The 25,662-nt window shown below is 39.1% G+C and overlaps 1 protein-coding gene across 2 annotated transcripts in view; it reads left to right on the forward strand.

Annotated features, from left to right (window-relative positions):
• The first annotated feature begins 1,508 nt into the window (after positions 1 to 1,508).
• Positions 1,509 to 25,662, forward strand: part of DENND2C (DENN domain containing 2C) — an 80,935-nt gene continuing 56,781 nt past the window's right edge. For both annotated transcript variants that reach the window (XM_014779990.2, XM_004420639.3), the window contains exon 1: positions 1,509 to 1,602. The gene's annotated coding sequence lies outside the window, so the exon portion shown is untranslated. The remainder of the gene's footprint in view (positions 1,603 to 25,662) is intronic.

The following is a 25,662-nucleotide window of genomic DNA, read 5'->3' on the forward strand; positions in this document are numbered from 1 at the left end:
TTTGTAAGTCTCTTAGAGAACCTAGTTTTATTTTACCTTGGCCTCCTTGTCATCAGAATAATACAAATTGCTAAATTAAACATTCTGTTATTAGACTTAAAAAGGCACTAACTACCATTTTGTACATCTCCATCTTACCCATGAGAGGGCAGTAGAATACATACATATTAATTCCTTTATTACATCCATAGAACCCATGCCAGATTTGGTTTCAGATTTGGTACTTGGAATTCAATCTGCCTCATTTTGCCAAATAATCTTCCTGAATGCAAAGTTTGAACTTTGCAGTAAATTTGAATTTTGAAATAAATTTCAAAACCACACTATTCTAGCCCAAAATTTCATCTTAGACAACTGTTTGGAATTTGGGGGGGGGGGGGCAGAAGGGGTAGTGCATAAAGATCACTCTTCAAAATTTACTATAAACAATATTCACATTTACATCCTCATTGGAGACTTGATTTTAAAAATGTCTTTTCATTACTTTTCTTTTTTTCTTCCATCATGGAAGGTAATTCCTGTTTCGTTGTCCACAGCTCATGGTTTCACAACCGTTTGGGATATGGAACTTTTATTGCTTTGACTAAGTTGACTTGTGACAGTCATCTGTGTTGTGTAACCAAACACCTCTCTTTCTGGCAGTCTTCTATTTTGGTACCTCTATGTGAACAGATGTGGGAAGAGTTTGGTCACCACAGCCAACAGACTTTGGTGGGGTGGGGTGGAATGGGGCGGGACGAGGTGGGGTGGGGTGGTTAGCGAGTGCCTGGGAAACAGGCTCAACTCATCCTTGACTCGCAGCCTTAGTGAAACTGGGCTGCAGCTCGCAGTAGGCACAGCGCCACGGACACATCCGAGTATGAGAGTGTTGCAGGCGTAGTGCTTATGCGTGTGTGTCACAACAGGGTGTGGGGGCCGACCTCAGGCACTGGGAGTATCAAAGGCACTCCTGCTCTGGGATTTTAAGCCTTAGGTGTTCGGAGCGTTATTTGCCTCTGTCTACATTTCAAGTTGGCACTGTGCTGCAACTGCCAGAGAAACGTTTGCTCCTCGAGCTCAGCCAGAGAAATGGTGCTGCTCTTTCACTGGAGACACCAGACTTACTGCGCCCGGTGACAGGAGACAATTCTACGGTTTCCTTAAGTGACGTGCCATTTGGATTCCTTGATTGGGAATTTATCAACTTTCACGTAAAGTTCAGGTCCCTCGCTGTGAGGCCAGTCCGATGGCAGGCACGGCGACGGCGATGGAGCTTTGGTTAGCGGCCTGGGCCGGACGACAGTGGCGCCGGTCGCCTGCCTGCTAGGGCCGCAGCGTCCCGGCGACCAAGGTCCTGCGCAAGGTTCTTGCCCGAATGCGGACTCGAGAGTGGGCTCCCCTCACGACAGTCCCTGGGCGATGCCTGGGGCGGGCCCGAGCGTGAGGGGTGGGAACCGGAGCCAATAAGAACCGAGCTTGCCCGGGCCGGGGCGGGGCCTTCGGCGGAGCCTGCCGGGGCGGGACGGAGCCAAACCCTAGTGGGACCAAGGAGAGCTGGCGCCTCCGCGAAGAGGACGAGATCGTCGCAGGCTGGCCGCTGAGGCGGCGTCGAGGCCAGGGCAGGTAGGAGCGGGCGATGCGGGGCAGGGGCTGCGGCAGGGGCTTCGGCCCCTCGCGGCGGTGGGCTTCGCCCGCTGGGCTTCGGGAGCGGGGCTGCGGGGCTCCCGGGCGCCGTCCGCAGCAGTCGGGGCGCGGGCTGGCGGAGGTGTCGGCCTCGGCCCCGCTGTCTTGGCACCTCCCCGGCCTCGAGGGACGCCCGGGTGTCCCGCCCGCCGAGGCCGAGCTTTGGGAGCGCGGCTCGTCGGCCGCGGCGGTTGCAGCGGAGCCAGGCTGAGGGGCTCCTCGCGGTGAGCTCGGGGCGCCGTGACCGTCACCCGGGCGGCGCTCGGGGCGCTCGGCCGGCCTGGGGAAGAGAGGGAGCGCCCTGCGTGCGAGACTTTCGCCAGGGTTAGCCAGAGAGTGTGAAGGTCGACAGGCTGAGACGACGGACTTTGCTTTTCAGTGTTTTGATTCTTAACAGAATCTGACAAGCACAATACTGAAAGTCGTCAAATAGGATTCTGATTTAAAAATCGGACAGTGGAACATCTAAGAGATTTTGAGTAACTAGTGTAGCAGAAGATGATTAGATTATGAGTCAGGGGCTGGAGTCTCGGCCCGGACCCACATACCAGATGCGATACCCCGGTCAAATGGACTTTTCTGGGCCTCCGTTTCCTTAGCTGTAAAACTGGGATGCTCATGCCTAGGGGCATTCTGAGGGTCAAATGAGATGAATGAGAGTATTCTACAAATGTTAGGTATTGTTATCTGACTGTGCACCAGCAGCATCCATAGTCTGTGCCAGGCACATAGTAGGCACTCTGTAAACCTTTATCCTGAAGCTAGTGATTCACCTAGTGTTTTACATAAAGTTCTAAATCTATGTTTACTGTGTAAATAAGTTGTTTAAGCTCTTGTCCCACAAAATCACCATTATTTGAAGTGTGGTCTATTTTTAACTGATTAATGAATTTTTCTAGAATAGCACGTATTTTCTATACACTGTTACTGAATCGTTTACCATGAAGTTTGGTCGCAATCAGATAATCTGCTTTTTTGCTTTAGGTAAATAGTTGTAGTTTAAGTTACCTGGTAAAGTAAGCTGGGAATATTGCTTCAAATCAAGACTTTGATTTGCTTTTTTAAGATTTAAGTTCTCCAAAACAAAATTAATGTATAGCTGTATATTTTTTATAGCCTTTATTATAGACATTTGCATTCTTTTCTATGAGTTTGTGAGTGTGTGAAGGGTTTTAGGGGGGAGACTGGAAATAAAAAAGGGAATAGCAGTTTGTAACCAGCAGACTTTTACTGAGGATTTTTGTAGGCGTGTTCTGAAGTATTTTCCCAGGCAGAAACCAGGAAATGTAGTAATTGTGTCTCTTGGCCTTTCACTGGTTTTTTTTGTGTTGAATGTGGCAATAGATTTTTTTTAAATGTGGATATGAAGGAAGAATATTAATTTTTCTGTTGTGACAATAGGCAGGTTTTTTAAGCTGGAAATTATATTATAAATGATCTATAGTGAGTCTTATATTATAGACAAGAATTTTAGACCACTGGATACCAAGATCAAATTAAATGGAAGAGTAGAGGGAAAGTTCCTAGTGAATATAAGTTTTATATTGCTTTAAAAGTTTTACATGTTTCAACAGTTCGGTGGAAGATCAGTGTTTTGAAACTCCTGTAAAACACCAACTTTAAACCTGTATTCTGTATATAAATTTTCCTGATTTATAACTTGTTGATCTTAAAGGTCTGAAGCCTTCCATTCACATTATTTATTGAGCACCTATTATAGTCCAAGGCACAGTTTTAACACTCACATTGTATTCATGTATGGGCAGGATATAATTCCTTCCTAGGTGAGACATTCTACCAAGTGAGCCAAAATAAGTACAGAGAAAGCTGTTTTTAAAAGCTGGTGATACCAACAACATCAACCAACATTTATTGGGACCTACTCTGAGCCAGGGAGTGTTCTAAATTCTTTATATGCATTAGCTTATTTAATCCTTACAACAGCATCATAAGGAGTGTTATCATTATGATCTCTTCATTGAGAGAGGTTGAGTAACTTGCCCATATCAAACAGCTTAGGTAGCAAAGCTGAGATTCAAACCACAGTTGGGCCCCCAAAATCCTGATCTTAACCTCTGCACTATACTGAGTTTCTGATTCTGTGAGTGAGATACAAATGAAATCCAGTGAGTGTTTAAAAGAGAATTCTGTGAAGAACTTCTTCAAAAAGAAAGCGAGAGAGAAAGAAACTGGTATTGCAAGATATAGATGAAGGCAGGTCCAAGCTACAATTTAATTATACTTTGTATGTAAGAGCATTTTTTTCCCCTGGTGAATGACGTGGGATTCTTTTTGTTTCTAAGCTCTCAGTCACTCAGTTACTACAATTATGGCATTATCTTAATAATATAAAAGGTGATTATTTTTCAATAAGAAGTTTGGAATGTCTGTTCTCAGACCATAAGTTAAATGTTAGATTCAAGAAAAGAAAATGCTTCCCTGCCTTCAAGAAGCTTATAATCAGACATGTAAATAAGTGCCTATAATTCAGTGTGATAAGAGTTATAACAAGATATAGGTTTTTTTTTTATAATTTTTTTAAATTTTTTTTATTTTTTTCCCCAAAGCCCCAGTAGATAGTTGTATGTCATAGCTGCACATCCTTCTAGTTGCTGTATGTGGGACGCGGCCTCAGCATGGCCAGAGAAGCGGTGCGTTGGTGCGCGCCTGGGATCTGAACCCGGGCCGCCAGCAGTGGAGCGTGCGCACTTAACCGCTAAGCCACAGGGCCGGCCCAAGATATAGAGTTTAATGGGAACATTAACAAAGGAAAATAATTCTATATGTGGGAGGGAGGAGGATTAGAGAGAAGATACCATATTTGAATTTGGCTTTGAAGGATGAATGGGAGTTTGCTGAGTTGGAAGAGGGAACAGAGATGTGTATGAAAATCAGCAATATTATGTGAAAGTATATGGTATGTTTGAGGAATATGCGTAGTCTGCCGTCACTAAAGGTCAGAGTGTATAGAGATGAGTGGTTGGGCGAAAGGGCATGGTACCTGGAAATAAGCTAGAAGAAGAAAATTGCAGAGCTTGGTTGCTGATCACGTTAGGATCATTGAAATTGCTAGAAATTAGATAAGCGTGGGGTTTCAGTGCCCCTCGTTTGGAATAATGAAGATTTGTCCAGTTTGGCAGAATCTTTCACTATAGAATATGGTGTTAAAGGTAGTTTTAATACTTTGAAGTACAGGATATATTGTAAAACAACATACATATGTGAGTAAGTAGAAAGTTATGACTCAGAAAAAGAGAAAAAATAAATCTGCTGGTATCGGTAGCGAAGAACCTGTGAATCATGCTAAGGACTTTGGTCTTGATTCTAAAGACAATGGAGAACCAGTGAAAGATTTTAAGTAATTAGGAAAGATAACATGGTGGTAGTATGGTGTGGAGGCTGGATTGGAGGGAGAGAGGCAAAAGATAGAGAGATAAGTTAGAAGGCTATTGCTATTGAAATAGTGCAGATAAGAGAGGATAAAGGCCTGGAGTAGGAAAATAGTAAAAGGAGATGAAGAGGAAAAGACAGATTATGAAGATGTAGAATTTAGAGGGTTTAAGAATTGATTGGCTTTGAAGGTGAACAGAAGAATAAACGACTTAGTTTCTTAATTTGGGAAACTGTGGGTAGAGGAACTTGTTTTATTTTTTTAATGTGCGAGGAAGATAATTGTTTCGGTTTTGAACGTGTTGAGTGTGAAGTGTCTATGGAGCATTTCGGTGGAGATGTCAAGAGAGGATCCAGAGCCCAGAAGAGAGGCAAAGATTGGTGATTCAGATTTCAGAGTTAGCCAGTAAGTGGTAATTGAAGCTGTTAAGAGCAGATGAAATTGCTCAGGGAGAGCATATGGAGGTAGAAGAGTTGGTGTTGTTAGTGCTGTCAATTCGATTCCAACTCCTAGTGATCCTGTGTATGGCAGAGTGGAACCCTGCCCGGTCTTTTTGCGCCATCCCCTCTCCTTCCGGCTCTGTATGAGACAATGCTCCGCTGCTATTCGTAGGGTTTTCATGGCCAGTTTTTTCGGAGGTGTGTGACCAGGTCCTTCTTCCTAGACTTAGTCTGGAAGCTCCGCTGAAACCTGTCCAACCGGGGTGACCCTGCAGGTACTGGTGGCAAAGCTTTCAGCATCACAGCAACACACAGCTGCCACAGTATGACAGCCAACAGGTAGGTGGTGGGGTTCCCTGGCCTGGAAATGAAACTGGGCCAGCGGTGAGAGGGCCGAATCTTAACCCGTAAACCACCAGAAGAGAAGAGAGCCAAGGATAAATGATTTGCTTTGTATGAGTGGAAGGGATTACTTATTTATTTATGCTGATGTTGTCTTATAAATTGTAATTATAAAGCAATAAAATAGGTTTTAATTGAAGGTTAAACAACTTTTACATCCAAATGAATCTTGTTCTTTTAAAATTTCATTTGGAGTTGCTCATTTATTCCCAAAGTGTATTTCCCAAACTATTATTGGAGTTCCTCTTTGTAAAAAAACTTTATAGCAAATTCACGGTCACTCAAGAAAGTAATCTAGCTTCGCTGTAGAATTATTTTTCCTCCTCTGTACTTTCTATTTCCACGCATATATAGCCTATTTACCTTGAATCAAAGCTATGAAAGCATATGACTATCCCCTCACTTGATCATTGCACTTGGGAGTCAGAGATAGTGCTTTTTTTAAAAAAAAAAAAACTTTGCCTCCCATAAATTTAAATTATTAATGAATGTTTGCTGGTTGACTCATCCTGATAACCGAACTTTTTCAGTCTTGGCTCCAAATTGCTTGGCTATTTCCAAAATTCGTACTCATCTTCGAAGAATGAAGGTTTGCCACCACTAAAGAAAGAATGTATTGTGGCTTTGAAGGCATTTTCAAAAAAGGCGTTTCAAAAATATTTTCCTAATTTGTGGTATTATAGTGTATGGTCTTCTAAGGCAGGGAGTGGCAAACTTTTTCTGTAAAGTACTAGATAGTAAATATTTTAGACTTTGTGGGCTGTAAAATCTCTGTCACAGCTACTCAATTCTGCCAAAAAAGAGCCATAAACAATACTTAAATGAATGAGCATAGGCTCTGTTCCAATTAAAGTTTATTTGTGGACACTAAAATTTGGATTTCATATTGTTTTTACATGTTACAAAATATTATGCTTCTTTGATTATTTTTCTAACCATTTAGAAATGTAGAAACCATTCTTTGCTCAGAGGCCATTCAAAAAACAGGTGGCAGGCTACATTTGGCCCACAGGTAGACCATAGTCACCTGACCCTGTCCTAAGGGATATTCTTTGAAGTACTTGGATTTGTAAGTTTAGTTAAAAAAAAAAAAAAGTTCTTCAAAGTTATACCTCCTGCTTCTAAATTCTAATACATTTCTTAAAACATCTGAAAAATTTTTATTCATTCTCCATTTCTCATATAGAGTAAGTGGAAAATATTCCCTTTGTTGATTTGGAACCTGAGATACAGAGAAATAGATTAACTTGTACAATGTCAGAATCAAAAATATGTTTGAATATTGTTCAGTTTTCAGTACTCCTTACTGAACCAGTAAAATAGCCATTAGTGAAGGTGGGAACATGATGATAGCTGGGTGAAATACAAGACCAAAACTGAAGCACTGCCCTGCATGGTGCTTAGATGTTTGGACAGGATGGAATCTTCTGTCTTTTTCCTCTCTGATTTGAGTGAATCGTTTGTATCCTAAGGAAAAGAAAACATGAGGTTTTTCTTCACTTCATGGGCATTATAGCAAGTTATAAGATTGAAAGATTAAGTAAATAATGGTGAGATAGGAGAAGAAAACTTAAAGGACTTACTGTTTCACATCTAGCTATCCCAAGTGTTTCTCTTGCACCCCCTATTTTTGAGGAGGAAATTTAAGATATCTTTTTCCTTTTAAATCTTAGATTCCTGGTTAGCAGCCTGAAAATAGAATTTTTAGCATTCAGTTCAGGCAGTACTAGTCCATTTATATTAGTTAAAGGTTATTATTTATGCTCCATTTTTTTAACTTAGATTTCTGACTTTCATGGTTTTCATACCAGTGATAAATGTTTACAACAGAGGACATGGAGGACAATTATTTGTTTTCCTTCAAAGTTTAAATTTATAGAAATGGCATATTTGTGGAGTTTTTCTGTGTAGATGTTAAAATTTAGGACAGATTGGAGGGGGATGTGTGTGTTATTCTCGCTGCTACTTAAAGGAGATGTGCTTTTTTTTTTCTCTCTCTCTTTCTTTTTTTCCATTGGAGTTAAAAAAACAAAAAACTCCAGCTGTCTAGGATATTTTTAAATTGGTTACTTAGCAATATGAAGCATAATTTTGTATTTCAGTATTTATTTGTATTCTTTGATACTCTGATTAAATAAGAGTCTATTAAGGCTAATGATAATAGGGCCTGCTGGGAGGAAATGACACAGCCTGCTCTACAACAGTATTTACTGCAAATCCCGTTTTCATGGTCCCTACTTAAACTGTAAAGGGTAACGTGGAACAAAAGAGGAACATTATGTGAATTAGAGTCATGGTCAATTTGATCATGATCATAATGCAATGGTTATCATGGCACAGTTAATTTATATTAGCATAATTCAAGATCAAGCAAAATGTAGCAGAATTTTATCTGCTCTTGGTAAAAATGGTGAGACAGAATCTAACCAAGTTTTATTTTTGAACTTTAAATGCATTCTTCAAGTGTGATATTTTTAAGAGTTCAATGCTAATTGTAATTTAAAAGCAAACTGGATCAATTTTCCCTTAAAATTTATTGTTTAATTATTAGCAGAAGAGAGCAAGAAGTAAAAAACACAGAGGCATGGTGAATAGCTACATCTGGAAATACAAAAATTTTGAGGAAATGGTGAATTGAGAAAAGTATGACTTTTAATGAAGATTATTTAAAATATGAGTTTATCAAATGTGCAAAACCTGACTAAAAAGACAGACTCTGTGTATTTGTATTAATGTTGCAAATGAAAGTTAAAAATCTTTAAAATTAAAAAGATTCTTGGAAACATAGCATACTGGACTTTTCAGTAAGCCTTTTCAAATATTTTCAAAGAAAGAAAAAAATATAAAATTATCTCAATTTCCTTTTAATTCAAGGACCATCCTTGAGAAATGTTCATTATTGTTTTATTTGGTTGCATATCAGTGGCATAAGAGAAAAATGGCTACGTATCTCTTGAAAAAAGTATTCATCTGGAATACATGGGGGCCAGTCCAGTGGCGTATGCACTTCACTTTGGTGGCCCGGGGTTCGCAGGTTTGGATCCTGGGCACTGACCTATGCACTGCTTTTCAAGCCATGCTGTGGCAGGCGTCCCACATATAAAGTAGAGGAAGATGGGTGTGGATGTTAGCCCAGGGCCAATCTTCCTGAGCAAAAAGAGGAGGATTGGCAACAGATGTTAGCTCAGGGCTAATCTTCCTCACCAAAAAAAAAAAAAAAAAAAGATTGCATGGATGTTATGTTTATGGTTTTTTATGGTAAATCAGCTGAAAATTAAAAATTGCACCTCTTAGTGATGACATATGTCTATTCTGTACCATTATGGGACATTTCAACAATGCTTATAAGGTGGCTATGGTCTGATACAGATTTTATAGTCCAAATTGATGGGATCACTGATATTATAAGTTGCAAGTATGTTTGTCAAATATGGTAGCAAGGTAATTAATAAGGAGGATTTGCTTGTGTTGTTTAAATTTAACCACAAAAGGGCCGGCCCCGTAGCTTAGCGGTTAAGTGTGCGCGCTCCGCTTCTGGCGGCCCGGGTTTTAGTGTTTGGCTTCAGTTTGATAAAATACTTAAACCTGGGTACCAAATGAAAAATGAGGTTGCTAAAGGTTAATGTTTTAATGCTTTTAATAACTATTAGTGCCACTCTGCTTCTTGTCAAAATGATACAAGTTCGTTCTGGCAGGACTGAGAAGAGCTGCTAACAAAGAATTACTTGATTTAGTTAAAAACAAGAAAGAGCAACTGTCCTCCTCCATTGATAATATTAAAAATATCCATTCTAACTCTGGCATAATATAAAGAGAAGCGCCAAGTAGTCATAAACACTACATCAAAAATGTGAATAAATGGGCCGGCCCCGTGGCTTAGCGGTTAGGTGCACGCGCTCCGCTGCCGGCAGCCCGGGTTCGGATCCCAGGCGCGCACTGACGCACCGCTTCTCCGGCCATGCTGAGGCCACACCCCACATACAGCAACTAGAAGGATGTGCAGCTATGACATACAACTATCTACTGAGGCTTTGGGGGAAAAAAAAATAAATAAAATTATTTAAAAAAAAATAAATTTTTTTTTTTTTTTAAAGATTTTATTTATTCATTTTTTTCCCCCCAAAGCCCCAGCAGATAGTTGTATGTCATAGGTTCACATCCTTCTAGTTGCTGTACGTGGGACTCGGCCTCGCGCTGGACGGAGAAGTGGTGCCTCGGGGCGCGCCCAGGATCCGAACCCGGGCCGCCAGCATCAGAGCGCGCGTACTTGACCGCTAAGCCACGGAGCCGGCCCTAAAAAAAAATAAATTTAACCACAACAGTAGGAGCATATTATACAGAATTTTGAAAGTGAATTGTTAATCTTCATAAGTTAAACTGGGAAAAAATTTAAAAATAATTATTTGTAATAGAATAGCAAATATGATTAGAAAACATAGAAGAGTTATTTTAAACATTGTTTGAAGCTGCTGATAATAGTGCCTTTTTTTCCTGGAGGCTCACCCTTATGTTTTATTGAGTATTTCCTCAAAGCACCCTTCCAGCACTCAAGGAGAGGGAGGAGGAGGAGGAGAGAGAGAGACATGCAAACATACAGACAATAATCAAAGCAATACAACTGACGATGTAGGCATCCTCCTACTTTCTTTTGAATGTCCAGGGCAGCAGGACCGCTAGTGTTGTAGAAGCTTTCCCTCCAGCAGAAACGGTAGGCTGGGCATGAGTGAGCTCACTGCCCAGCAGGCCATTGCTGGGCTCACTTCTGTCCCATTTAATCTGAGGGCTTAGAGTGCTCTTTGAATTAGTTTTATATATCGCAAAGCTTTGGTATGCATAGAAAACTCTCTGAATCTTATGGATATATTGAAAAACATTGAAAGTTGTTAATTATATTAAAGGAGGCTTGCTGAGTAGCCAAGTTTTTAAAATATTTTATTCAGAGCTCATCATTCGTATTTACCAGGTCCCAGCAGAGTTTGATAGTTGTTAAGAGATAAAAGAGCTAAGCAGACTGTGTGAATCTAAAATTTTTCTAGTTGACAGGCATTCTCATTTGGCAGGTATTTTCCAGTATTTTGAGTAACAAAATTTGCGTGTTTAACTGATATTTTTGGCAATTTGTGAACTAAATTTGAAGCTATATGTCTAAGGGTTCCAAAAGACATTGTTATGGCAAGTAAGACTTTTGCTCTAGCCACATATCTTTCAAACATTGTTGCTACATCTGGAAGAGAGCATTATCAATGAAGAAAATTTGAACAAAATAAAATGTAGAGATATTGTAAAATCTCATTTCTCTGTCTCTAAACTTTTAATTATTATTTCCCTGAAGATGAATTTGAAACATTAAAGAAAAACATTTGGCTAAAAGATCCATTTGCTCTGCAATAATAATTGAGTTTGATGTGTATTCCAAGAAGAAAATGAATTCTTGTAGCTTAGTTTTTCATTTACTCTGAAGAATGATTACATGGCATTGCTATCATCATTTTGTATTAAGACCAAAGAATTTCCGTTGCTAAGTAGAAAGAGTGTAGTACTATTTTTACCATTTACAACAACTTATTGTTTCAACCAGGATTTTCAAGCCTGACCCAACTTAAAGCAAAAGAATACAAGACTGTATAGTGAATGTGATAAGTACATAGTACTGTCTTTGTGTTTTCCAGACTGGAATTAATTTATGAACAGGAAAGTTTCCCCATTGCATTAGATTGACTCTTTTCTAATATTAATTTTTATATATTATTAATCTTGGAATTTTAAATGTATTTAAATACTGAGAAAATAATATTTTCTCTAAATATTAAATAATATTTAACATTAATATTTAATAAATAATAACTATTTTAATTATTAAATTATTTACTAATCAAATAAATAATTAAATTACTGATTAAATATTTTGATGATTGAATTAAATAAACTTTTGGAATTTTAAGTGTATTTAAATAATGAGAAAATAATATTTTTCTCTTAATATTAAATATTAAATAATATTTAACTTTATGTTTTACTTTATTATGTGTAGTGAGGGTGATTATTGTTTTGTGAAACTTCTGTTTCAGTTGTGTGTGTGTGTGTTTGTGTATGTATTATGATATCAAATGTATTTCTTACCATGAGTTTTGGTCAAAAGAGTTCATGAAATACTGGCCTGTAGAGCAAAAGAAAGAGGATTTGATTCAATGGGCAGTCCTTCTCTCTCACTAAGCTGGCTCAAGATCTTTAGGGATTGTGTGTGTGTCTGTGTATTCTATAAAACCATAGCAACATATACTTCTGCTGTTAATGCCCTTACATGATCCCTCTTTGATTTTCCATTCCTCCCCAGAAAAATTATAATTGCTCATTCTGTCTCCTCCCCTATTGATTTTATGCGTCCCTACTTTTCTTGTGTGTATTGCTTCCCTCAAACCCAGTTTCTACCCACAAACACGCGTCTCCTTCACCTAGTGCCCTAGACTTCAGTTTTGCCTTCATCATCTCATGAAGTTCCTTGGCTCTACTGATCTTCCATTTTGCACAACAAGAAGCAAGGCATTCCCCCTGACTAAAGATAATTACTAGGGGCCGGCCCGTGGCTTAGCAGTTAAGTGCACACACTCCACTACTGGTGGCCCGGGTTCGGATCCCGGGCGCGCACTGACACACCGCTTCTCCGGCCGTGCTGAGGCCGCATCCCACATACAGCAACTAGAAGGATGTGCAACTATGACACACAGCTGTCTACTGGGGCTTTGGGGGCAAAAAAAGAAAGAGGAGGATTGACAATAGATGTTAGCTCAGAGCCAGTCTTCCTCAGCAAAAAGAGGAGGATTAGCATGGATGTTAGCTCAGGGCTGATCTTCCTCAAAAAAAAAAAAAAAAAGATCATTACTAGTTTTCCTATCTTTGGCCCCAGTTTGTTCACTCTTTTGCCCAGCTTTAGGAGGGAGAAGAAGAATCATGTAGGCCAGACCCTCTATGAATCATGCTATCCAACTGCAACTGAGTGTCCTCCCACTAGTCTATTAACTACCCAGCTTGTTATTGAGCAGCTCTTAAAGATTTTAGCCTCAAGTAGCCAGGCTTTTTCTCTAAATCTTAACATGGTAATTTTTATTTTCATAGATTAAGGTTATATGGTATGAGCAAGCTTAACTGATTTGGTCTTCGTTATACACGTATCTTCACATCTTTCTTCCAATGCCAGTGAGAACTGCCATCCTTCTCAGACTTCTAACACCTCTTTCCTCCATGAGACCTAACTTTCTCCTGTCTCTCCCAAGTATTTATTATATCCTCCGTTATTTTTTTTGCTGCAGTTTAAAGAAATATATAGATTTTTTCCAACTTTAAAACATTGTATTTGAAGTTGCTTCCCCCTTTTGTTTTTATTGTTCTCACTGACTTTAAAATAAATGTTGTATTCATACTCGCTCCATTTCCTCACTAATTTTCTCTCTAAGCTTTAACTGTTATCTGTCCTCACCATCCTTTTGACACCCTTTATTTAATGCCCTATTGCCAAATACAAAGACCCTTTCTTATCCTTTCTCCTATGTATATGACGCTGATCTGCCTCTTTCTTTTCTTTTTAGGACATTTTCCTCCCATGATATCTGTGATCCACGTTTTCCTGGTTCCGTTACCTCTCACTAGTCTTTTTTCTACTCTTTATCTGATTTTCTCTTTTCTTCTCATCTACAGTCCCTAATCATGATTAATGTTCTCAAAGATTTAGTCTATAACTTTGCTTTTTAAAAACTCTCCCCTTAGGAAACCTGTGTATTCTTCCTTCTTTTTTCTCCACAGTGCCTATTTTAAACCTTCTTTACTCTCCTTAAACCTTTGGCATTTCTATCTCTCACTTTACTCTCAGTGGACAATTGCACCTTTTATTTCAGAGAGAAAATGAAAGCCATCAGAGGGGAAGTGCATTAGTGTATGGCTTCTAAACCTCCAAATTTACCTGCATCCTTATCTTTCTTTCTTCATTACCTCTGTTCCAATGGAAGAGCTGTCCCTCTTCCTGTCAAATGCTAATCCCTACAGCTCCAGTTGGACGCCCGTGCCCTCTCTTCCCTCTTGGGGTTTGCTCTCTACCCTTATTTCGTCTTTCTTCTCTACTGACTCCTTTTCACCAGTGTTTAAACAAGCTTAGTTCTTTTCTATCTTAAAAAAAAAAGCTTTCCTGCACCCCGTGTTTCTGTCCAGCTACCACTCTGTTGTCCCCTTGCCTACCTGGGTAAACTCTTTGAAAGGGTTGTCTACAGTTGCGTTTCCATTCTTTTTTTCCCATCCACTTCTCAGTTCACCGGGATCTCTGTTCAGCCTCCTCCTTGCCACTGAACCTGTTCTTGCCCCGATCCTAATAACCAGTAGACCCTCAAGTCTTCACCTCATTTGACCTTTTGACAGTGCGTCTGTCACTATTGACCATTCTTTTCTGTTTGAAAGATTCTCTTCCTTTAGCTTCTATGATTCTGCACACTTCTGGTATTTTCTCTCCTCTTTTATCTACTTTTATGACTTAAATTATCATCTATGATAGAAGAGGACTGACGCACAATGTCCTAGAACTGACCTGTTTTGGATTAGTAATGCTTTTGGAATTTATAAAGCTTAATTCCAACAGAGCATGATGATCTATAAAAGTTATTTTAAAAAATAAAGTATGATTATATAGTAGTAAAGGATGTGTGGTATAGTATGGTGAGAAATAAATGAGTCTGTAAGGTTTACATGGAAACCAAAATGAGATGCCGCTACATACTAGACTGGCTAAAATTAAAAAGACTAACAGTCCAGGTGGTGGTGAGACTGAGGAGTGGCCAGAACTCATATATTGCTGGTGAGAGTGTAAATTGGTACAACCACTTGTGAAAACTCTTTGGCAGTGTCTATTAAACATATATGTACCCTTGGGCCGTCCGCATGGCTTAGCGGTTAAGTGCGTGGGCTCCGCTACTGGCGGCCCGGGTTCAGATCCCAGACGCACACTGACGCATCGCTTCTCCAGCCATGCTGAGGCTGCGTCCCACATACAGCAACTAGAAGGATGTGCAACTATGACATACAACTATCTACTGGGGCTCTGGGGAAAAAAAAGGAGGAGGATTGGCAATAGATGTTAGCTCAGAGCCGGTCTTCCTCAGCAAAAAGAGGAGGGTTGGCATGGATGTTAGGTCAGGGCTGATCTTCCTCACAAAAAAAAAAAATATATATGTGTACCCTATAACCCAGCAAGTCTACTCCTACATAACATGCAAGAGAAGTGGTAATGTATATCAACAACACATACAAGAATGTTTACAACAGCTTTCTTCATAATAGCCAAAACCTGGAAACAATCCACGTATCTATCAACAGGAGAATGGATAAATAAGTGTTGGTGTTTCCATTAGATGGAATAATACTCAGCAATAAAAAAGAAAAAAACTGCTATATACAACATGAGTGAATCTTACAGATATTATTATGCACAAAAGAAACTATCCATAAAAGAATAAATACTGTATGATTTTGTTTAAATGAGGTTCAAGAGCAGGCAAAACTAATCCACGGATAGAAGTTAGAATGGTGCTTCCCTCTGAGGGGATGGTTGTTGATCAGGAAGGGACATGAGGCACCTTCTGTACTGGGTAGTGGTTACACAAGTGTATTTATATGTAATAGTTCTTTGAGCTGTACACTCAGGATTAGTGGACTTTATATGCTTTGTGTATGTTACACTAGAAAAGGAAAAAATTTATGAATCTTATAAAACTCTTGGCACATAATAAGTGCTTCATAAATATTGCTATTGTTCTGTTTGTCAGGCTTGCCACTTAGTTTGTTCTTTTGGTCAATGCCTTCTCATCAGTCAAATCTCATTTAATCATAAACTACCTTTAATTATATATAAATGTATAATTTTCTAATGCAACAGAGAATAAGTAGTGAAAGATACATAGACTGCTTTCAGATTATGGCTCTGCCACTTAACCGTTTGACTCTGCACCTCTGTTTTCTGTCTGCAAATGGGGATAATAATATCTGCCTGCAGCAGAGACTTTTTGCCTACTCAAATATCCATTCTCCTAAATAATAGAACTCAATTTTTTAGCTGGGCACATTGCAGGATAAAAGGATGAAAGATTGTATTTCCCACCTCACATGCATCTAGTACATGTGACTAAGACCTGGTCAGTGAGCTATAAGCAAAAGTGCTATATGGGACTTCCAGCAATACTGCTTAAATAGAGCTGCCTTTTTTCCTTTCTACTTCCTGGAATGTGGATGTAATAGCTGGAGCTCCAACAGCTAGTATGCACTATGAAGTGATCTTGAAAATAGAAGCCATGTGTTGAGGATGGCATAGTTGGAGGACCTGATGACACCTTAGGCTGACTACTTCCTCTCTCTCTCTTTTTTTTTTTTTTTTGTGAGGAGATCAGCCCTGTGCTAACATCTGCCAATCCTCCTCTTTTTTTGCTGAGGAAGACTGGCCCTGGGCTAACATCCGCGCCCATCTTCCTCCACTTTATATGGGACGCTGCCACAGCATGGCTTACCAAGCAGTGCGTCAGTGCACGCCCGGGATCCGAACCGGTGGACGCCGGGCCGCCGCAGCAGAGCGCGTGCGCTTAACTGCTTGCGCTACCGGGCTGGCCCCATTTCGCTCTTTTTTTTAAGTAGCAAAGAAACAAACATCTGTTTGTTTAACAAACATTGGTTAAGCTGCTGCTATTTTCAATTTTTCAGTTACCTGTACCTAAACTTAATCTTAATTGATAAGCTACCCCAAAGAGGTGCTATGAGAATTGAGAAAATGTGATTGAAGTGACTGGCACGTACTAGGTATTTAATAAAGCTTACCTACTGGTATTGCTATTTTAATGTTCACAATGCCTTATATGAAGTGGGTGCTTAGAAAGTATTTGATGAATATTTTAAAAATTATCTTTTTTGTGTGTGTGTGTGAGGAAGGTAAGCCCCAAGCTAACATCCATGCCAATCATCCTCTTTTTGCTGAGGAAGACTGGCCCTGGGCTAACATCTGTGCCCATCTTCCTCCACTTTATATGGGATGCCGCCACAGCATGGCCTGACAAGCGGTGCATCGGTGTGTGCCAGGGATCCGAATTCGGGCCGCCAGCAGTGGAGCACGAGCACTTAACTGCTATGCCACGAGGCTGGCCCCTTGACTAATCTTTTTATGAAACAAATGCTATACAGCTGATTTATATTTGATTTAATTTAATTTAATTATTTTATTTTTGGGGGGAAAATTAGGTCTGAGCTAACGTCTGTTGCCAATCCCCCTCTTTTTTGCTGAGGAAGATTGGCCCTGGGCTAACATTCGTGCCCATCTTCTTCTACTTTATATGGGATGCCACCACAGCGTGGCTTGACAAGTGGTGCATTGGTCTGTGCCCGGGATCCGAACCTGCAAACCGTGGGCGTCCGAAGCAGAGTGGGCAAATTTAACTGCTATGCCACCGGGTCAGCCCCAGTATATTTAATTTTAAAAATTAGAAAATATAGATAAACCAAAAGAAAACTCAACCACGGTTCTATCATCCAGAGGTAATCACTGTTAACATTTTGGTTTATATCCATATTACTTTTAAATTCCTATTTATTTATTCATACAGATTTTTAAATTAACTTATACTACACAGTCTTTTGTAACATTCTTCTTTTACTTAATAAATCTTGAACATGTTATAACTTAATAATATTTCAGTGCATGAATTTACCATAATGCACTTAATAATAGTCCCCTATTGGAAATTTATTTTCAATTTACAATATTCTAAATCTACTCATATATATAGCTTTGTGAATTTGACCAATTATTTCCTTAGGGTAAATTATTGGAAGTGATATTTCTGCATTATCATGTGTGTTCATTTTTTTACAATAGCATTTATTAGGGTTTTATTTAAGGTAGAAAAATATAAAGAATTTAAAAGACTCATTAATCCACCATCCAGATAGGTCCTATTTAACATTAAAAAACAGCAAAAAATACACATAACTCTGGTAAAAACAAAAGTTCAAGCGTTGTAAAAAGTTATAAAATGAAGAGTAAAAATTTGCTCCCCTACCCTCAAGTCCTTATCACTGATCCCATTTTTGACAATTTGTTGTGTCTCCACCATAATTCAATAAGAAGGGTCCATAAAATTCAATCTTATAAAAACATCAAGTCATATTATTACAAGGATCATTTTAAAATATTTTAAAAATGTGATCTGATTGTATAAAAAGTATCAACATGAAGATAATGAAACTTTTACTGACACAACCGACCATATACTGAGCTGAGAAAGTCCAAATGATCATAAGGTGACCACTTCCTAACCACCCCCTTTCTCCACTTTGAGGAAAATAAAAAGTCTAGCCCTTCCCCCCATTTCAGAAAGGAGGGCTGGACAGAGAGGAGAAGAGTCGGTTGTGGAAATCCAAATTCACATTATTGCAAGATGTGTGTATATATGTGTGTAGGTGGGTAAGTATATAGATATATGTATATCCTTTTAAAAAAATCTATAGAAAAGGAATTGTACTAAAGAAATTGTTTTTCCACTTTTTCCCCACTTTTATTTTGGACATCTTTCCATATCTGCATACAAATCTCTACCTCATTATTTTTAATACATAATATTCAGTCAGGGTACTCTGATTGAGTAGTTTGTGTATTGCACATAGGCACCCAGCTGAGGGGCTGACATCCAGCGCAAGGTCCATTTGTCAATACTCTGTGCCAGTCTGCCCCAGCTCCTCACCTCACTCTGGCTCTGATAACCTACACCAGGCCACCCATCAGCCTGGCTACCCCCTCATTCTGCTCAGGCACTAACATCCCATGCTGGGCTACCCCTCTCTGGGGCCACCCTCTTTACCCTGTTTGGGCCCTCACAGCCCTCCTACAAAGATGCTCTGCTGGGGCTGACCCCGTGGTGTGGCGATTAAGCGTGCACTCCACTGCTGGCGGCCCAGGTTCGGATCCCGGTCGCAACCGAGGCACCGCTTGTCAGGCCACGCTGTGGCAGCGTCCCATATAAAGTAGAGGAAGATGGGCACAGATGTTAGCCCACGGCCAGTCTTCCTCAGCAAAAAAAAGAGGAGGGTTGGCATGGATGTTAGCTCAGGGCTGATCTTCCTCACACACACACACACAAAAATGACAGGGAGGAAATATATGAAAATATGCCAGTGATTATGCTGGAGATGGTAGGCTTGTAGCTATTTTTCCCCCATTTTCTCTATCTCCAGAATTTCTAAAAAGTAGTATTATTACATTATGACTTTTAAAACTTTTTAAAAATTGCATCTTGTTAGTTTCTGGAAATTTTTGTTAATCTTTGAACATTATAGGAAGTAAGAATTTTGCTGCATTTATTTTCCAGTGCCTTGCTAAGAAGAACTTAGTCAAGTTTGAGTTTCCAATTTAAAACTAGGTTACTTTAAAGTTATTTTGAAGCTATTTGTAAAATGTAAAAGTTCTTGGCCGGCCCCATGGCTTAGCTGTTAAGTGCGCACGCTCTGCTACTGGCGGCCTGGGTTCGGATCTGGGCACACACCGTAGCACCGCTTCTCTGGCCACGGTGAGGCCGCGTCCCACATACAGCAACTAGAAGGATGTGCAACTATGACATACAACTATCTACTGGGGCTTTGGGGAAAAAAGGAGGAGGATTGGCAATAGGTGTTAGCTCAGAGCCGGTCTTCCTCAGCAAAAAGAGGAGGATTAGCATGGATGTTAGCTCAGGGCTGATCTTCCTCACACAAAAAAATAAAATAAAATAAAATAAAAGTTCTAATTTGGGACAACTATTTCTTACTTCAAGGAGGTTTAAAAAGGATAATTAGATCCAAAAAGATTAAGATAAACTTCATTTAATTATATGGATAGTTACTAACATTGCATTAATGTAATGAAATTCTAAAGTTTCATGTTGTTAAAGTTAATTTTATATATAATTTTCCACATTGTGGCATTTTATGAAACTTCCTTTTCTGCCGAAACATTTAATTTGACTGTTGTACCTAAGCAGTCTTTTTTTTTAAGCAGTCTTTAAAATTTAGCTATGAGCCAGCACTTTTTATCTTCCCAGGCGGGAGTCCCTGTGTCTCTCCTGCTTCAGGATATATGTTACGCACTCTGAGTGGTTATCTTGAGGTTCCAGTTCCTTGGCTTGAGGTGGGCAGGAAGTACCTCCCCCTTTTCCCTTAGGAGACAGGGAAACATACACCACCTAGTTTCTTTAAAGACATCCTCTCTGTTGTCCCTTGTAATCCTTAAAATTCACAAATTATAATTCTCATAGAGTCTTGACAAGGGTAATGAACTGGTGTCAGCAGAGCTAGTTTTTGGCCGCCCTACTTTATAAGCTCTGCATTTCTTTTAGAAGACGGGGTGATTTGACTCCTATTGTTTTGATCTTGGCCTTTGAGGCCCCTGCTGAGACTCAGAGGACAGGAAAAGTTGCGTTTGACATCCTGTTATATTGGCTGATATTATTGTTATGTCTACCCACAAACAAGTAATACATACTGGTTAAATGCAGAAGCTTTGGAGTAAAGCAGAACTAAGTTTGTGTTACCTTGGGTAACTTACTTAACCGGTTCAGTCTCAGCTTCCTCATCCACAAAATGGGGGTAATTAATAATAACTATCTGTCAGAGCTGTGAGAATTAAATTCAGTACTGAAAGTAGGTCCTAAGCATAAGGCTTGGCACATGTAAGCACTTTATAAATAATAATAATTATTATTTAAAATATCACATTACTATACAAACATACCTCTTCTGCACCTCCTGGGTTTTGTCTCTTTACATTTTATTTGCTGAAAGTATTTGTATAGTGGAAATTAGGTTCTACTGATGATCAGAAATATGTAAGAACTGAGTTAGTCTGAGAGGGCTGGTTTGACCTCAGTCATGCTTTTAGATGACATTAAGTACTTTCCTGTTAACTTACAGCCTTCTTTATGGGAGAGGAACAATGGTTTGGATAATGAACCATATCATTAGGTTATTTGGAAAATACCTTTTAAAACTTTGGAGTTATATATTTTGCTTTTTTTTTGGTGTCTTTCTAAATCTATTTTTCTTAGGTAAATTTAGTTGAATATCTTTAAAATGCTGGTATTTGGTAACAGATTACTTTATAGTCTAACTACATTATACTAGTCTTTTATTCATTATTATTATTATTACGTTTCAGTCCAAGAATGTGATTTAATCAGTGTGCTAATTAGCATACATATTATAACAGGGGTTCTACTATAAGAAAATTAGTTTGCATTCCTTTCACAAACATTACCTCATAGCAGGAAGAGGTGGTTTAGAAACTAACTGAATGGGATTGGCCCCGTGGCCTAGTGGTTAAGTTCAGCACTCTCTGCTTCAGTGGCCCAGGTTCAGTTCGTGGGCTCGGACCTATACCACTCGTCAGTGGCCATGCTGTGGCGGTGACCCACATACAAAATAGAGGAAGATTGGCACGCATGTTAGCTCAGGGCGAATCTTCCTCAAGCAAAAAGAGAAGATTTGGTGCCAGATGTTAGCTCAGGGCGAATCTTCCTCAGCAAAAAAAAAGAAAGAAAGAAAGAAAGAAACCAAGTGAGTGGCTTGACAAACTGGCAGAATATTAGAGATTTCAACAGTGTGGGTTATCATCTTGTAGATCAACATTCATAATCTAATTTTGACTTTTAGAGTGCCCACTTTACAAATTAAACTGTTTTCATCCTCTTTAGCCAAAACAATATTTTATGTCTCTGTTTTGCTATGTCTGTGTTTCATCCATGAATGAAACATTTTTGTACATTTCACATCAAAAATAGAATGTACATCCCAAAGAAATGTCTAGGTTTATGAGGAGACGCATAGGATAAGCCAGGAGTTGTTGGGGGCTTGGTCCCTATAATCCTAATGTAGGAATCAGATACAGATTTTTAGCACACAAGGCACTCTTGGTGTTACTGCACGAAAGTGGGCTTCTCCTACCCAATGCACGTTAAAAAAGCCAATTGTTACGGCTTCAGCTTTTGGGAAAAGAAAACAGCTCTATCGCTAGATCAATCTGCAAGGAGACACGAGGCATGTGCTCTTAGATCTGTCTCCCCAGTCCAGGGCTTGGGGCAAAATTTATTGGATGAAGGGCAGGGCGGCCTGAAGTGTGGAGATAGATGATTGGAGGTGAGGAGAAGTGAGGTAATTGATGATCTGCACAAACGTAGTCAAGCTTCATGCCTCTTCATAGGATGCATGTTCACAAAATTGTAGTGTTAGTATGATCTCAGGATGGAATTTTCAGCCTCTTGACGTCAAAAAGCTCACTTACCGAGCAGTGGAGCAGGCCCAGTTGATGAGTTGGTGGTCTCAACTAGCCTGAACTGGACAAGGAGGGGACTCTCAGTTCCGAAAGACAACTCTTAATTACTCTGTTGATAAGATGGGATCGGTTGAACTGGTCCTAGTAGGCCCGTGGTTACATTGGCTCCTGTGAATCCACTTTCCAACTCTATATTGGTCTCTATGCTCCAGAGTAACTCTTTGGAAACCAGAATTGTCTCCTGAATTCTAAGAGGTATGGTTAGCTGAAGAGCCTGTGGCCACGTTCCTAGGGATTTTGAATTTTTCTATAAATCTTGATTTAAACTTGGCTAACTTCATGATGAAAGAAGCTGGTTTGGGAAGTTAGTTCTTTTCCTACTTTATTTAAGGCCTATTTTCCCAGTGGCCCTTATAGCCTCTTAGGACTGGTACATTTCTGGATGTGGTACAATTTACAGTAACCATACCTAGCTTGTCTCTAAACTAGATTATTAGCTGGAACACTAGATTAAGGTCCAGATGCTGCAGAAGCACAGCTACTGTTGCGATTTCTAGCCTCCTTGATGTTTAGACTGAGGAACGATTTTCCCAAGTCACATTCTTCTTTCCTCCTCCCTGTAGTGCATATCTCCCCTTCTTCTCTAGGCTTCTTGTTTGTTTCCCTGTCATTCAGGAAAGCCTAAGGACTATATTAGGAATATATATTATTGACTATATATTAGTCAAATGTAAATGACCTCTGTAGGCAAGTACTTCACACCTTTCAAAAAATAGTTCTTGATGACTATAGTTGATACCGTTGCTAAGAGAGTAGATCTTTTCTCACTACAAAAACAAATTATAGTTATGTGAGGTGATGAATGTGTTAACTAACCTTATTGTGGCAACCATTTCACAGTATATATGTGTATCACATCATCACATTGTATACCTTAAACTTACACAATGTTATATGTCAATTATATCTCAATAAAGCTGCAGGGAAAAATAGTTCTTGCTTCTTCTGAGTACTCCTATTTGAGTCTCAAAGGAAAGTGTTTACATTTTATACTCATAGAACTTTTGGCCACCTGTTACTTTAGCAGACCGTGAATATTCTCCATTTACCTTTGTAAAATGGGGAACAGTAAAGTTAATGCATGTGTAAGTTGGAATACTTTACTTACTCTGTACTCATGGTCTCCTGGGGGTACACAAGATGATACATTAGGACGTGAAACGAGCATTAGAATTGTTAATAATATTCGTTTTCACCTAAAAAACAATAAATTAAGCTTTACTGAATTTACAGTTAATATACAGACTGACACTGGTGCCTTCACTTTTGTCAGATTTCACCTAAGGAATTAATCCCAAGGGGAAAGTGGTCATTCCCCAACAAAAAGAAGTTGACAGTGACATCCTCGCTTGTCTGCTCACTTTTGGTTATTGCAACCCATAACGGTTTTATGTATCATGCTTATATGTGTCTGAGTAGGTGGCTTTACAAATTATATTTTAAAGATTTTATTTATTCAGTTTTTTCCCCCCAAAGCCCCAGCAGATAGTTGCATGTCACAGGTTCACATCCTTCTAGTTGCTGTACGTGGGACCCGGCCTCGCGCTGGACGGAGAAGCGGTGCCTCGGGGCGCTCCCGGGATCCGAACCTGGGCCGCCAGCATCAGAGCGCGCGCACTCAACCGCCAAGCCACAGAGCCGGCCCACAAATTATATTTTAAATAATAGAATCATTACAGTCCTTTGAAAATAAGATGAGCAATAGCCATTAGAATATTTTGTATCTCATAGTAGTTCTCTAGTTTGTTGGGGAAGTATTTTAAAAAGTTGCCAAACTCAAAATAAATCACACAATTTTTCTTTACTTAAAGAAAAGTTCCCAAATTGTTGTTTTTCCATAATGACAAGTGGTTATTGACAGAAAATTTTAAAAATATAAACACATTCAATACGTCCTTCAAGGTAAAAGTCATGTTTTAATAATGAAAGAGAAATCAACTGTTTTTCTAAAGAAACTCATGATTTACAGAGAGAATTTGATGTTTGGGAATGTTTCTATTGCTATTTGTTGTTGCTCAAAACAAAGTATATGTATCCTCCATAAAACTGGCATACTGTGCACTTAGAACTCTTGGAAACAATTTTCTAGTCTGTTTTAAAATCTTTCAAAGTAGTTTCAATGGATTTTTGATTCATATGTTAAAAATTTAAATGATGTAACACTGTCCAGTTAGTTTGCAAGTATAGTTGATAGATATTGGAGAAGTTGGAAATATATTAGTCAAATTTCAACAAAAACCTTTGCTTAATTGGTGAATGGAAGCAATGACAAATGAGTATTTTTGATTCAGTCAGTGAAGCTCTTCTTTCTCTATGTATTGTGCTGAGTTATCTTTTTCAATTACTGTGGCCCTTTGTATTAGTCAGCTCAGGCTGCCATAACAAAGTACCACAGACTGAATGGCTTAAACAACAGAAATTTATTTTCTCACACTTTTGGAGGCTAAAAATCTGAGATCAAGGTGTTAGCAGGGTTGGTTTCTTCTGAGGCCTCTCTCCTTGGCTTTATAGATGGCTGTGTTCTCCCTGTGTCTTCACATGGTCTTTCCTCTGTATCTGTGTCCAAATTTCCTTTTCTTAAAAAGACACCAGTCATATTGGATTAGGGCTCACCCTAGTGACCTCATTTTAACTTAATTACCTTTTTAAAGACTCTCTCTCCAAATAATCATATTCTGAGGTACTAGGGGTTAGGACTTCAACATATGAATTTTGGGGGGGGACACAATTCAGCCCATAACACCCTTAGAACCAAGTATTGAAATAAACTGAATTTAGAACTAGATCTTTCAGTTGCTGTTTCAAGAAAAAAAATCACGTTTAATCATATTGCTCTCACTTAAAGTATTTGTAATTAATAATATTTTAGTGAGAGTGAAATGATTGTTTTACCCTCCTTTTATTTATTTATTTATTTGCTGAGGAAGATTCACCCTGAGCTCTCATCTGTTGCCAGTCTTCCTCTATTTTGTATGTGGGTCGCTGCCCCAGCACGGCCACAAGTGGTGTAGGTCCGTGCCTGGGAACTGAACCCAGGCTGCCAAAGTGGAGCATGCAGAACTTAACCACTACACCACCGGGGCTAGCCCCTACCCTCCTTTTACATATCTAATTTTTAACAAAATTAATAAAGTAAAATGATTTTTTTAAAAATCTCATGCTTTTAAATTTTTTATTTTTGTGTGCTTTATAGTATGTGTGATATTATTATAGTTGTATATGTCTATAATTTATAAATACAAACAAATCAATATTTTTTCTTTATAGGAGTTTGGAATCAAAGTTTGGAGGCCCCTGTCTTAGATATTTCCCCTTATCAAAATGTCTTTCTATCCTGAAGGTAGTGTGTTTTGTGCTATTAATAAGAACAAGGGTTTGGGAGTCAAATTCTG

Source organism: Ceratotherium simum, chromosome 2 (genome assembly GCF_057802395.1).
Source record: "Ceratotherium simum simum isolate JZ-2026a chromosome 2, ASM5780239v1, whole genome shotgun sequence".
Classification (NCBI taxonomy): domain Eukaryota; kingdom Metazoa; phylum Chordata; class Mammalia; order Perissodactyla; family Rhinocerotidae; genus Ceratotherium; species Ceratotherium simum.